This window comes from Oryctolagus cuniculus, chromosome X (assembly GCF_051225735.1).
Source record: "Oryctolagus cuniculus isolate XC-2025 breed Fujian yellow rabbit chromosome X, ASM5122573v1, whole genome shotgun sequence".
Classification (NCBI taxonomy): domain Eukaryota; kingdom Metazoa; phylum Chordata; class Mammalia; order Lagomorpha; family Leporidae; genus Oryctolagus; species Oryctolagus cuniculus.
The window spans coordinates 48,036,614-48,051,166 of NC_142888.1; the positions used below are offsets into that span (position 1 = coordinate 48,036,614).

Here is a 14,553-nt window from a genome sequence, read left to right on the forward strand (position 1 = left end):
GGCCATTGCAGCCAACTGGGGAGTGAACCAGCAGATGGAAGACCTCTCTCTCTCTCTCTCACTGTGTGTGTATGTGTGTGTGTGTGTAATTCTTTCAAGTAAATAAATATTTTTTTAAAAAAATATTTTGCCCAGGGCCATGTGGATATTTATAACATCAATCGCTGGCCATACAAAATTCTCAACTTAAAATGAGTCACACTTGCAGTTGCCTTGGCTGGGCTGGGCTGGGCTGGGCCAAATAATTTTGTGGGCCTTATACAGTCCATGAGCATGACATACTCCAACCCTGCTCTAGATCCTTGAGTAATGTTCCCCTTATCACCATTCTCTCTCACTCTTATTTTTTCAAAAATAAAACATTTATGAAAAATGCCATTTTCCCAGACTGTCACATAGCAGACATATGAAACATTTCTTGAGTGAAAACAAGTTGGAGTACATTATTCTGTAATTAAAGTCCATATTCTACTACCTTGTGATAATACATATGCCTAGGAAGACCATCTCACTGATCAAAAGCCTCCAAGGGCACAAAAAGACAGTATGAAAATATTTAAATGGGCTCCCTCAAAATACATTACTAGTCTAAGACAGGAGAGCTGGGTTTCCATTTTGGTTTGTCAAAAGTTATACAAACTTGAACAGGTCCTTCTGGTCCTCAGTTTTGCCCTCTGAAATGTGAAGAGTTGAAGTCACATCATCAGTTTTTAACCTCAGGGCACAACTACTCCCAGGTGGCATTTGGCAACCTGTGGAGGTTATTTTGCTTAGCACCAAGACTGAACAAGCAATACTGGTATTTATTACAGAATGGATAGGGACATCTAGGAATACTAGAAATCTAGCAATGCCCAGAACAAACACAATGAACTATCCTGTTCAACACCAGAAAAAAAAAGAACAAAATAACTAAGATTTTGTCAGTTCCTAAACTCTGCTGCAAGCCAGTGTAAGGATACTGCTACTCAGTGGTTGTCTTATTGAGTAGTGGTACATGAAGAGAAAAGAAAAAAAGAATCACTCTGCATTTCATTTTCTAAAATGTCTCATTAATAGAACCTCTTCTAGAACTAAGCGTGATAAGAATAAGATCTGAATCAGCAATGAACTTCACAACTTAAGATCTCTCTCTCTCACACACAGAGAGAGAGAGAGAGAGAGAGAGAGAGAGAGAAACTTTGCTAATTGCAACCAGATGTTCCTTAACAACCATTTGTTTAAAAAAAAATCACAAACGGTAAATTCCATTAAGCACTGTTGTTCACTCTTGAAATCCAAGTAAGTCTGACTAAGGGGCAAGTGGAAGAAGGGTGGGAGGGCAGGTGGGAGGGCGGGTAGCGTGGGAAGAAGCACTATGTTCCTAAATTTGCATCTATGAAATGCATGAAGTTTGTATACCTTAAATAAAAGATTTCTGGGAGGAAAAGAAAGAAAGAAAAGAAAAAGATTGAGAAAGTGTTCACAGAACTGCAAGATGTTCACTTGGCTGGGTCCATGTATTTTAGACCAATAAAAGGACATGGGTGGTTGTTTATTCACTTCATCCCAAGAGTCAAGAGGGTGGAGTTGGAGAGGCTTTGCTTATTAGTAGAATTTACTATTTTTACTTCCTGCTCTGAAATTCTCCCCACAAATCCACATTACCCACTTTCTCTTATAAACTTAAAATAATGAATTCTTTGTTTCTGCTACTTGTCAACTCTGAAGGTCCATCAGTTAGAATAAAAATTCAATGTCCAAGGACTTTAACCACCAACTGCTGTGAACCAGCAATTAACTTACTGATATAATACCAGCAGCCAAAGAGAGAACATCAAAGCCTCAGCACCCTGTTTTGAGAAGATGGCCCTGAGGAAAAAAAAATAGCTTTCTGCAATATTTCGGGACACAAATAGTGATATCTCTATCCAAAGCCTTTGATAATCAAAACCAAATTTAACCCCTTCCTGAAACAAGTAAGAGATGACAACGAATAAAGCATTTCCTTTTAAGGATTCATTTCAAAAAAGCAGTTGTTTTCGATGGCAGAAAAGGGAGATCTCTGTGGCCAGCCCAACCTTGGCAGCAGTCTCCTAGAATATAGCCTCGAGTTCCAGAAATTTAAAAATCCTGAATCTGCACTAGTAGTTTTTGCCAGTGGCCTCACTGGGCTGGCATCCAAACTCTAGGGTCTAATGTTTCAAAATAAGGCCAAACCCAACACGGAACAATCATCCTTACTGTTTAGCACTGTCTTACTTCTAAGAATCTTTTCCTACCAGCAATTTCTCATACATACTGGGTGAACTGATATTTGTATTGGTCCCTGATGAATGCACCATTTGCCAATCTATGCACGACTGTTATTAACCTTCATAGCTTTTGTTAAGGGCCAGTTGTGTAGAGCAGTTTATTTTGTAAATTCAATAAGGAAGGGGAGAGGCAAACAACATCTTTTCTCCATCTAACATTTGCAAAGGGTGGAGCAAAAGAAAAACCTAGTTAAGCACTAGCAATAATAAAGCCACAGGGAACTGATTTTTAACTGTCAGAATGCTTCCGTCTCTCACCTCCACTCTCAAGTATAACAGAAAAATCAACAAAGGAGAATGAACCCAGCCCACCAGAAGTGACCTGTATTTTACTCATTGCAAATAGGCATCTCAAAGTTATGTCCAAACAAAACTCACCTCTCTTCTCTCTTTCTCATCCATTGGCAATAATGATGGCTACGCTTTCCAAGTATGTTCTAAATCTCTACACGTTTCTCACCACCCCCAATTTAGTTCAAGCCACCATTATCTTTTTCTCAGATTAATACACTTTTCTAATTGCCCCTAATTGATTTCCATGCTTGGGCTATTAGTCATATAATCCATTCAACTCAAAGAAGCCATAAGTATGTTTTTAAAAATACATAAATCAAGGCCGCTGGCTCACTAGGCTAATCCTCCGCCTGTGGTGCCGGCACACCGGGTTCTAGTCCCAGTTGGGGCGCCAGATTCTGTCCCGGTTGCTCCTCTTCCAGGCCAGCTCTCTGCTGTGGCCTGGGAGTGCAGTGGAGGATGGCCCAAGTGCTTGGGCCCTGCACCTGCATAGGAGACCAGGAGGAAACACCTGGCTCCTGGCTTCGGATCAGCGTGGTGCGCCGGCCACAGCGGCCATTGGGGGGGGCGGTGAACCAACGGAAAAGGAAGACCTTTCTTTCTGTCTCTCTCACTGTCCACTCTGCCTGTCAAAAAAAAAAAGATTAAAAAAAAATAAGATGTCGATTGGAATGCCTGCGTTCCACATCAGAGGACCTAGGTTTGAATTCTGGCTCCAGCTCCTGATTCCAGGTTCCTCCTAATTCAGACCCTGGGGGCAGCAGTGATGGCTCAAGTGATTGGGTTCCCAACCACCCATGTAGAAGAGCTGGATTGAATTCCTGGCTCCCAGATTTGGCCTCAGTCCAGATGCAGTCATCATGGACATCTGGATTGTGAACCAGTGGATAGGAGCACTCTCTTTCCTTCTGCATTTTTTAATTGTAAAAGGATGTCTGGCATTAATTCTGATAGACAGGTGGGAGTCAACTGCATATTCAAGCAAGGAGAGAAAGTACAAATATTTAATGAGTGTCTGATCATAGCTGTTTTTAGGAAGATAACCCAGGCAACAGGAGCAAAAGTGCACTAGAATAGAGAAGAAAATGGAGGGATGCAGAGCAATTAGAAAGCTGCTATCAATTCACCTGGGATATTTTTCAAACACCATGGATTCCTAGCCTCACCCCATGATTACTGAATCTAAATCTCTCAGGATGGAAATTTTTTAAAAAATCATGTTTTTACTATGAAAGCCACACATGCTCATAGGAAATAAAAGTTCAACCTGTACAGTATAAGCTGAAAACACTGGTTTCCCACCCCACTTTCCTGAATCAACAAATATCATTCCCCCAACTACCTCACCTGCAGCTAAGTCCAATGCTCCAAAGCGCTCAAGTTTGAGAATTACTTTACTGCTAGCTTTGTAACCTAGGCAGTTTTCCCAAAATTTCACTGATACTAGGAATTTCCTCAGTCTTTGAGAGATTACCAGGCTCCTCTCCTCCATATCCTGATTAAGTGTATCTTAGCTTGGCCTGGGCAACAATTACCTCTGGTGGGTCTTATGTTGGAATTTCAACACATATCAGAATATTAATATATTCCAAAGCATACCAAACTTTAATATGCATGGAAATCACCTAGGGCTCTTGTTAAAAAGCAGTTTAGGTGTGAGTAAGACCTGAGGTTCTACATTTCTAATAAGTTCCCATGATGGCAATGCAGCTGGTAGAGGGATCACATTTTGCCAAGCCCTGTTTCCACTCTGGCTACATACTAGAATCACCTGGGGAGCTTGGAAAACACTTAGTGACCAATTATTTTCAAACTCTTCCAAAAAGTAGAAGAGTATATAACACTTCTAACTCCTTCTCTGAGGCCAGGATTACCATGATTCCAAAGCCAATGAAGGACACTACAAGAAAACAAAACTATAAGTCAAGATCTTTTATGAATATTGATACAAAAATCCTCAAGAAAATACTACAAAACTGAATCCAATAGCCTACTAAAGGAATTGTATACCATGACCAAATAGGTTTTAAGGTGTTTAAATGTGAGGATGGTTCAAGATACAAAATTAATTAGGAAAAAAAACACATTAATAGAATAAGAAAATGAAACACATGATCATCTCAATCAATGCAGAAAAAACGCTTGACACAACTCAACATCCTTTTATAATATAAGGAAATTTTCAACATGATAAAAGCCATAAATGAAAAATATACAGATAACATCATACTCAATGGTGAAAGACTGAAAGCTTTATCCCTGAAATCAGAAACAAGACAAGGATGCTCAGTATTAACACTTCTAATCAACACAATATTGGGGGTTCTGGCCATGATAATTAGTGAATGAAAAGAAACAAACAGGATCCAATAAAAAGAGAAGCAAAATAATCTATTCACAGATGATATAATCTTTTATACAGAAAATCCTAAAGATTCCATAAAAGAAAATTTTAGGGCAAATAAATAAATTCAGCAAAGTTGAGGGGTACAAAATCTATATGCAAAAATCAATTGCATTTGTATATACCAGTAATGAACAATTCCCCCCCCCCAAGAAAAATTAAGACAACATTTCCACTTACAAGAGCATCAAAAAAATTGAAATACTCAGGAGAAAATGTAATTAAGGAGGTGAAAGACTTGTACAATGAAAACTACAAAACACTGCACTGCTGAAGGAAAGAAGACACCAATAAATTAAAGGATCCAACGTTTATGGAATTCCAAGGGACCCTTAAATAGCCAACACAATCATGAAAAAGAAGAAGGAATTTGGAAGACTCATACTTCCTGTTTTCAAAACCTACTAAAAAGTAATAGTAAGCAAAACGGTATAGTAATGGTATAAGAACAGATGTACAGAACAATGGAATGAAATAAAAAGCCCAGAAATAAAGACTCAAATTTTCTAAACTAAAAAATGGAAACAGTTACTGAAGTTTATGATGAAAATAATAAAAAAAATATATACAGTAATATGACTTTGGTCCTATAAATTCTGGTAGATAGAGAAAATGAAAAATTAAGCTACATATTTAAATGATAACAAAAACTGGCCTATAATCATAAAGTAAATTAAAAATATTTTAACCCAGGGGCCAGCGCTGTGGTGTAGCAGGTAAAGCCATTGCCTATAGTGCCAGCATCCCATATGGGAACCGGTTCGAGACTCGGCTGCTCCATATGGGATCCAGCTCTCTGCTGTGGCCTGGGAAAGCAGTAGAAGATGGCCCAAGTCCTTGGACCCTTGCACCCACGTGGGAGACGCAAAAGAAGCTCCTGGCTCCTGGCTTCAGATCAGCTCACCTCCAGCAGTTGCAGCCAATTGAGGAGTGAACCAGCGGATGGAAGACACTCTCTCTCTCTCTCTCTCTCTCTCTCTCTCTCTCTCTCTCCCCCATTTTCCCTCTGTGTAACTGTGACTTTCAAGTAAAATAAATAAATCTTTTAAAAAAATTTATCCCAAAAATTAAAAAGAAAAAAAGGAAGGAGGAGGGAGGGAGAGAGAGAGGGAATTATCTTAGAATTGTATCTATGAAATATGTGAAAAATATTTATATTAATTCAAAAATAAAACAAATTGTAGCGACATGGGGAGATGTTAATATCAAAATCAGCATATGTGATATGTTCCAACTTTAAGTAGGCTATAGAATGTAGTGGTTAAGAGTGTTGGATCAGGCCAGCACTGAGATGCAGCAGGTTAAGCTGCCGCCTGCAGCGCCAGCATCCCATATGTATGCCGGTTCAAGTCCTAGCTGCTCTACTTCCAATCCAGCTCCCTGATAATGCACCCTTGAAATCAAAGGAGAATGGCCCAACTCCGTGGCCCCTTGCATCCTGTGTGGGAAACATGGAAGAAGCTTCTGGCTCCTGTTCTCAGCCCGGCCCAGCCCTGCCTATTGCAGCCATTCTGGGAGCAAACCAGCAGATGCAAGATCTCTCTCTCTCTCTGTGTCTCCCCATCTGTCTCTCCCTCTCTGTTTCCCCACTATATCTCTCTCCCTCTCTTTCTGTAACTCTGCCTTTTAAATAAACAAATAAGAGTGTTGGATCTGCAACCCCCTGCTAATATGCCTAGGAAAGCAGCGTAAGAGATGCCAAGTGTTTGGGCCCCTGCCACCCATGTGGGAGATCCAGATGGAGTTCCAGGCTCCTGGCTTCAGCCTGGCCCAGCCCCAGCCATGGCGACCATCTGGGGAGTGAACCAGTGGATGGAAGGTCTCTCTCTCTCTCTCTCTCTCTTTCCACCTTTCAAATAAATAAAAATAAATATTTTTTAAAATTTTAAAAAATGGGGGATGGCACTGTGGCATAGTGGGTAAGGCCACCACCTGCAGTGCAGGCATCCTATATGGGTGCCAGTTCGAGTCCCGGCTGTTCCACTTTCAATCCAGCTCTCTGCTATGGCCTGGGAAAGCATAAGATGGCCCAAGTCCTTGGGCCCCTGCACCCATCTGGGAGACCTGGAGGAAGTTCCTGACTCCTGGTTTTGGATCGATGCAGCTCTAGCCATTGCAGCCATTTGGGGAGTGAACCGGCAAATGCAAAACCTCTGTCTCTCTCTCTCTTTCTCTCTCTCTCTCTCTCTGCATCTCTTTCTCTGTGTAACTCTGACTTTCAAATAAATAAATAAATCTTTAAAAAAAAGTTCATCTATGTATACAGTAAACCACTAAAACACAAAGAGGAGCAAGAAATAAGAATAGAAAAAAAAAGATATTCAAAATATAAGAAATTTAACCAAGTGACCATGGTAAGTCTTATTTATCAGTAACAACCTTTAATGTAAATGGACTAAATCGGCTGAATGGATTAAAAAAAAGACCCAACAATATGCTCCTACTAGACATTCACTTCATTAGTAAAGTAGTAAAGACATTACATAGACTGAAAGGGAAAGGATAGGAAAATATGTTCCATACAAATGAAAACTAAAAGCAAGACATATCGGGGTCGGTGCTGTAGTGCAGTGAGTTAAAGGCCTAGCCTCAAACACCGGCATCCTATATGGGCACCAGTTCTAGTCCCGGCTGCTCCTCTTCTGATCCAGCTCTCTGCTATGGCCTGGGAAAGCAGTGGAAATGGCTCAAGTCCTTGGCCCCCTGCACCCACATGGGAGACCCGGAGGAAGGTCCTGGCTCCTGGCTTTGGATAGGCACAGATCCAGCCATTGTGGCCATCTGGGGAGTTAGCCAGCGGATGGAAGACCTCTCTCTTTCTCTACCTCTCTCTGTAACTCTATCTTTCAAATAAATAAAATAAATCTTAAAAAAAAGCAAGATGTATCAAACAAAATAGACAGTAAGACAAAAATGAGCAAGGGACCAAATCGACATGAGTAAATAAAAACGATCAACATATAAGCACCTAACACTTGAGCACCAAACTGCGTAAGTCAAAGATTATTAGATCTAAGGGAAATATGAGCTCCAATACAATAATAGTGGTTAATGTCAATATTTCATTTTCATCAGTGGACTGATCATCCAGACCAAAAAATCAACAGAGAAATATCAGAATTAAACTATACTGCAGACCAAATATACCTAACACACATTTACAGAACATTCCATGCAACATCTGCAGAGCACACATTCTTTTTATCAGGACACGGACATTCTTTAGAACAGACCAGGGGATGGCCGGCGCCGTGGCTCAATAGGCTAATCCTCCGCCTAGCGGCACCGGCACACCGGGTTCTAGTCCCGGTTGGGGCGCCGGATTCTGTCCCGGTTGCCCCTCTTCCAGGCCAGCTCTCTGCTGTGGCCCGGGAGTGCAGTGGAGGATGGCCCAGGTGCTTGGGCCCTGCATCCCATGGGAGACCAGGAAAAGCACCTGGCTCCTGGCTCCTGCCATCGGATCAGCGCGGCGTGCCGGCCGCAGCGTGCCGGCCGCGGCGGCCATTGGAGGGTGAACCAACGGCAAAAGGAAGACCTTTCTCTCTGTCTCTCTCTCTCACTGTCCACTCTGCCTGTCAAAAAATAAATAAATAAATAAATAAAAAAGAACAGACCAGGGATTAGGTCTAGCCCTGAGCAAAACAAGTTTCAAAAATTCATAATTGCAAAACCATATCATGAATTTTCTGTGACCACAGGGGAATTTAACTGGAAATCAACAACAAAGAAGTTTCAGATATTATACAAATGCATGGAAACTGAACAATCTCTTATTAAATGGACAGTGGCTCATTCGAGAAATAAAACAAAATATTTTTAAATAAGTGAAAATGGAAACATCATACCCAAACCCATGGAATACAGCAAAAACAGTACAAAGAGGAATTTTATAGTAATAAGTACCCAAATTTTAAAAAAAGGGTTCAAACAAGCAACCTAATGATGCATCTGAAAGACCTAGAAAAGCAACAAACCAAACCCGAAATTAAGAGAAGGAAAGAAACAAAGATAAGATTAAAGCAAAAATAAAGAGACTAGGGGCCCAGCGCTGTAGCACAGTGGCACAGTGGGTTAAAGCCCCGGCCTAAAGCGCCAGCATCCCATATGGGTGCCGGTTCGAGTCCTGGCTACTCCTCTTTCCATCCCGCTCTCTGCTATGGCCTGGGAAAGCAATAGAAGATGGCCCAAGTCCCTGGGCCCCTGCACCCACGTGGGAGACCTGGAAGAAGCTCCTGGCTCCTGGCTTCGGATTGGCACAGCTCCAGCCGTTGCAGCCATCTGGGGAGTGAACCAGCAGATGGAAGACTCTCTCTGTCTCTACCTCTTTCTGTAACTATGTCTTTCAAATAAATAAAATAAATCTTAAAAAATAAAAAAAGAAAATGTTGGAGAGCCGAGTGGCAAAGCTGCTGCATTGGCATCTTTAAAAAGAAAGAAAGAAAGAGACTAAAAAGAAACAATACTCCACACCAACAAAATGAAGAGTTGTTTTCTTGAAAAGATAAAGTTGACAAAACTTTAGCTACACTAACAAAAAGAATACCCAAATAAATAAAATCGGAGATAAAAAATGAAACATCACAAAACTGATAGCATAGGAAGACAAAGGATCATTCAGAACTATGAAAAACTATATGCCAACAAATTGAAACACCTAGAAAAAGCAGATAATTTTCTGGACACATATAACCTACAAAATTGAACCATGAAGACATATAAAACGTGAACAGACCAATATAAGGAATGAGATTGAATCAGTAATAAAAAGTCTCCCACCAAAGAAAAGCCAAGAGATGGATGGCTTCACTACTGAATTCTACCAAACTTTTAAAGAAGAACTAATACCCATTCTCAAACTATTCCAGGGGCTGGTGCTGTGGCATAGTAAGCTAAGCCTCCGCCTGCAGTGCCAGCATCATATATGGATGCCAGTTTGAATCTTGGCTGCTCCAGTTCTGATCCTGCTCTCTGCTGTGGCCTGGGAAAGCAGTAGAAGATGGCCCAAATCCTTGGGAACCTGCACTTGCATGGGAGATCTGGAAGAAGTTCCTGGCTCCTGGCTTCAGATTGGCACAGTTCTGGCCATTGCACCCATTTGGGGAGTGAACCAATGGATGGAAGACTTTATCTCTCTCTCTCTCTCTCTCTCTCTTGCTTTTCTCTTTCTCTCTTTCTCTCCCTCCCTTCCTCCCTCCCTCTCTGTAACTCTGCCTTTCAAATAAATAAATATTTAAACATAATAATAATAATAATAATAAAATAACAAACTATTCCAAAACTGAAAGATAGGGAATTCTTCCGAAGTAATTCTACAGGGGCCGGCTCTGTGGCGTAGCGGGTAAAGCCATCACCTGTGGTGCCAGCGTCCCATATGGGTGCCAGTTCAAGCCCTGGCTGTTCCACTTCTGATCCAGCTCTGTGCTATGGCCTGGGAAAGCAGTAGAAGATGGCCCAAGTCCTTGGGCCCCTGCACCTGTATGGGAGACCTGGAAGAAACTCCTGGCTCCTGGCTTCAGATTGGCACAGCTCCAGCCGTTGTGGCCAGTTGGGGAGTGAACCAACGGATGGAAGACCTCTCTCTCTCTCTCTCTCTCTCTCTCTCTCTGTGTGTGTGTGTGTGTGTGTGTGCCTCTCCTTCTCTGTCAGTGTAACTCTGACATTCAAATGAATAAATAAATCTTAAAAAAAAAAGAAAGTAATTCTACAAGGCCATCATGATCCTAATACCAAAAGCAGACAAGGACACAACAACAACAAAAACAAAACAAAACAAAACTATAGACCAATCCTCATGTTAAACACTGATGCAAACATTCTCAACAAAATAACATGAAATTGAACCCAACAACACATCAAAAAGAGCCTTCAACATGATCAAGTGGAATTTATCTCAGTATGTAAGGATGGTTCAACATTTGCAAAATCGATGAAATGTAAATCAACAGAATGAAGGTCAAAAATCATATTAGCATCTCAAGCAATGTGGGGGAAGAAGCATTCAATAATATTAAGCATCCCTTCATGATCAAAAAAAAAAAAAACAATGAACAAATTAAGTATAGAAGGACTGGACCTCAATATAGTTAAAGACAATATATGACAAACCCAGAGCCAACATTAGAGTGAATGGACAAAAGTTGAAAGTGCTTCTTCTACGATTGGGAATAAGGCAAGTATGTCCAATGTCACTATTCTTATTCAACATAGTACTATAAGTTTTACTTAAAGCAATAAGGCAAGAGAAAGAAATAAAAGGCATACAAACAAGAAGGAGAAAGTCAAATTATCACTGGTTGCAGATGATATGATGCTGTACATAAATAAACCCAAAGACCACACCAAAAGACTATTACAACTGATACCCAAAGTCAGTAAAGTGGAAGAATACAAAATCAGCAAAGAACTTGCTCATCAAGTTGATGGACATCTGGGTTGATTCTGTATGGTAGCTATTGTGAATTAAGCTGCAATAAACATGTGAGTATAGACAACACTTTCATACGCTGATTTCATTTTGTTTGGGTAAATTCCCAGGAGTGCGATTTCTAGGTCATATGGTATATCTATTTTCAGCTTTCTGAAATTTCTCCATACTGTCTTTCACAATGGCTGTACTAGTTTAGATTCCCATCAACAGTGGATTAGGGTACCGTTTTTCCCGCATCCTCACCAGCATTTGTTGTTTGTTGATTTCTGTATGAAAGTCATTCTAACTGGGGTGAGGTGAAACCTCACTGTGGTTTTGATTTGCATTTCCCTCATGGCTAGTGATCCTGAGCATTTTTTCATGGGTTTGCTGGCCATTTAAATTTCCTCTCTTGAAAAATGCCTGTTCAAGTCCTTTAGGCACTGATATTTGTGAGCTAAGATTCCAGAAGCATATGCAACAAAAACAAAAACAGACAAATGGGATTATATCAAATTAAGAAGCTTCTGTACAACCAAAGAAAATGATCAACAACATGCAAAGAAAAGCTATAGAATGAGAAAAATATATGGCAACTGTCCATCTGGCTAAGCACTGATACCTAGAATATATAATGAACTAGAAAACCTTAATGACAAAACATGAAAAATAATCTAAATAGACATTTATCAAAAGAAAAAATACAAATAACAAAAAATACATAAAATTTATCAATATCACTATCCATCAGAGAAATACAGACCAAAATCAAAATGAGATATTCTCTCACTGCATTTATAATGGCTGTTATTATAAAAATACTAATAAAATGTCAATGAAGAAGTGGATAAAAGGGAACTTTGGGGGCCAGCGCTGTGGCGTAGAAGGTTAAGCTTCTGCCCATAGTGCCAGCATCCCATATGGGTGCTGGGTCAAGTCTCAGCTACTCTACTTTGAATCCAGCTCCCTGCTGATGCACCTGGGAAAACAGTGGAGGAGGCCCAAGTGCTTAGGCCCCTGCACCCACATGGCAGACTCAGAAGAGGCTCCTGGCTTCTGGCTTTGGCCTGGCCCAGCCCTGGACATTGCAGCTATTTGGGGAGTGAACAAGCAGATGGAAGATTTCTCTCTCTCTCTCTCTCTCTCGCTCTTGCTCTCTTTCACCTTTTTTTCTCTATTTCTGCCTTTCAAATAAATAAATATTTTTTTAAAAAAGAGAACTCTTATATACTGTTGGTGGTAATGCAAATGAATACAGCCATTATGGATAACAGTAGACGTTCCTCAAAAAAACTAAAAATAGATCCTCCATATGATCCAAATATCCCATTTGTAGGCATATATCTGAAGGAAATGAAATCAGTACATCAAAGAGACACCAGCACTCACACTCTCGTGTTTATTGCTGCACTATTCACGAGTGCCAAGACATGGAATCACTACAGACGTCCATCAGTGGATGAACGGATGAAGAAAATCTGGTGTATCTACATACTGGAATATTATTCAGCCATAAAGAATGAAGTCTGTCATCTGTAATCAAATTGGTAGAACTGGGGGATATTAAGTGAAATAAGCCAGACACAAAAAGACAATACCACACATTTCTCTTTCATATATGGAAGCTAAAAATTTTGATGTGAATGTAAAATGGTGATTACTATAGGCTAGGAGGGGTGGGGGTAGGTGGAAGAGAGGAATTTGGATAATGGGTATCAAAACAGTTGGCTAGAAGGAATGTATTCTATTGTTCCACAGCACAGTGCAAGGACTATGGTCATAACAGCCCCTTATATATTTTATGAAGAGCTAGAAAAGAAGAATTTGAAGGTACCAAACAGAAAAATAAGGAGAACAAATGCTAATTACCATTATTTGATCAGTACAAATACATACAATTATTACATGTTAATCAAAAATGTATAAACCCTTGTATAACACATACAATATAAATTAAAGTTATATTAAATAAATAAAAATGCACTAAGTTTTGCAGGTGAAAGTATACTCTTAAGTATTTTCTCTTTTCTACAGCTATTAAAATGGGGTCGTTCCTTCCATTACATATTCTGATTGTTACTAATCTCTGTAAAGGCAACTGATTTCAGGAAGTCTGAGGAAACCAAGATCCTTGTTTGAAGGTATATCTAGGAATCAAATCAATAGAATACTGCAGGTGAGGTGCTGGTGGGACCCTCAGCCATTCCTCCTTGAGTCAGAGCGAGGCAAGATTCCCCAGTGTGGCCGCTAGTGAGCATCAAATCGGCGGATGGCAGGTTCATCCACATGCCCGCTCCCTGTGTGCAGGGCAAGGGGACCTGTGTGAGGGATGTCCAGGGAGGCCCTGACTCTGAGTACTAATAACTTCTCTGCTGTCACAGGATGAGCCCTTGACAAGCAGTAAGTAACCAGAAGGTTCTCCATCATTCTTCCCCTATTTCAGGGGAGCATGCCCCCAGAGGTATGTGACTCTCTCTGGACGGAGGGCCTCAAGGAAACTGCAAATAACTGGGACCTGTGGTTAATCTTCTCCTCATTGTAAGCAGCTCTTGACTTGGGAACAACACCAAGACTGCTTAGCAAGGGCTGTGTAGGGACACCCTCCAGCCCAGTTCACCCCAATTCCCTTCATCTTCTGTCAGTTCATGATATACCTTCTATTTAGATCAAATTACCAGCTGCTAACAACCTTTTCCATTAGGTTTAATTAGTGTTGTTCTGCTTCTAAGTGGCTATAAACCGGACACTACAGGAGCTTGCCCAAAGATTCCCTGAGTTTACAGAATAGCCCTCCCCAGTGCCCCAGTCTCTTACCAGTGAACTCAATTACATTTCTCATGTGCAGTACACCATGGCAGTATCACATCCTGAGAGTTTGTTTCTTTTGGACTTTTGTTGTCTGTTAGGTTAACCAGTTAAGCCTCTCTTAATTCCCTAGGCTTTTTTTCTTTATTGCCACCATCTTCCTTTTATCACCGGCAGATCTAACACTGCTATTTTTTGCTACTCTTTCTTCTTCTCAGATCAGGCTCCTTCCATCCTCCAAGACTAACAAAAAGCTTGGGGGAGATGAGAGCTTCCAGACCACAGCATCTGTGGAAATGGATTCAGCTACCTAACAGACAACCAAAGTCCAAAAGGAACAAACTCTGAAG

General features: G+C 40.7%; 1 protein-coding gene across 2 annotated transcripts in view; it reads right to left on the bottom strand.

Moving 5' to 3' along the window:
- Nucleotides 1-14,553, bottom strand: part of OPHN1 (oligophrenin 1) — a 360,994-nt gene that overhangs the window by 305,273 nt on the left and 41,168 nt on the right. Inside the window, exon 1 of one of the 2 annotated variants that reach the window (XM_089324107.1) lies at nucleotides 2,673-2,785. The exons of the other annotated variant lie outside the window; for it this stretch is intronic. The gene's annotated coding sequence lies outside the window, so the exon portion shown is untranslated. Of the gene's footprint in view, nucleotides 1-2,672; nucleotides 2,786-14,553 lie in introns of those variants that run through there. 2 annotated transcript variants of the gene reach the window in all.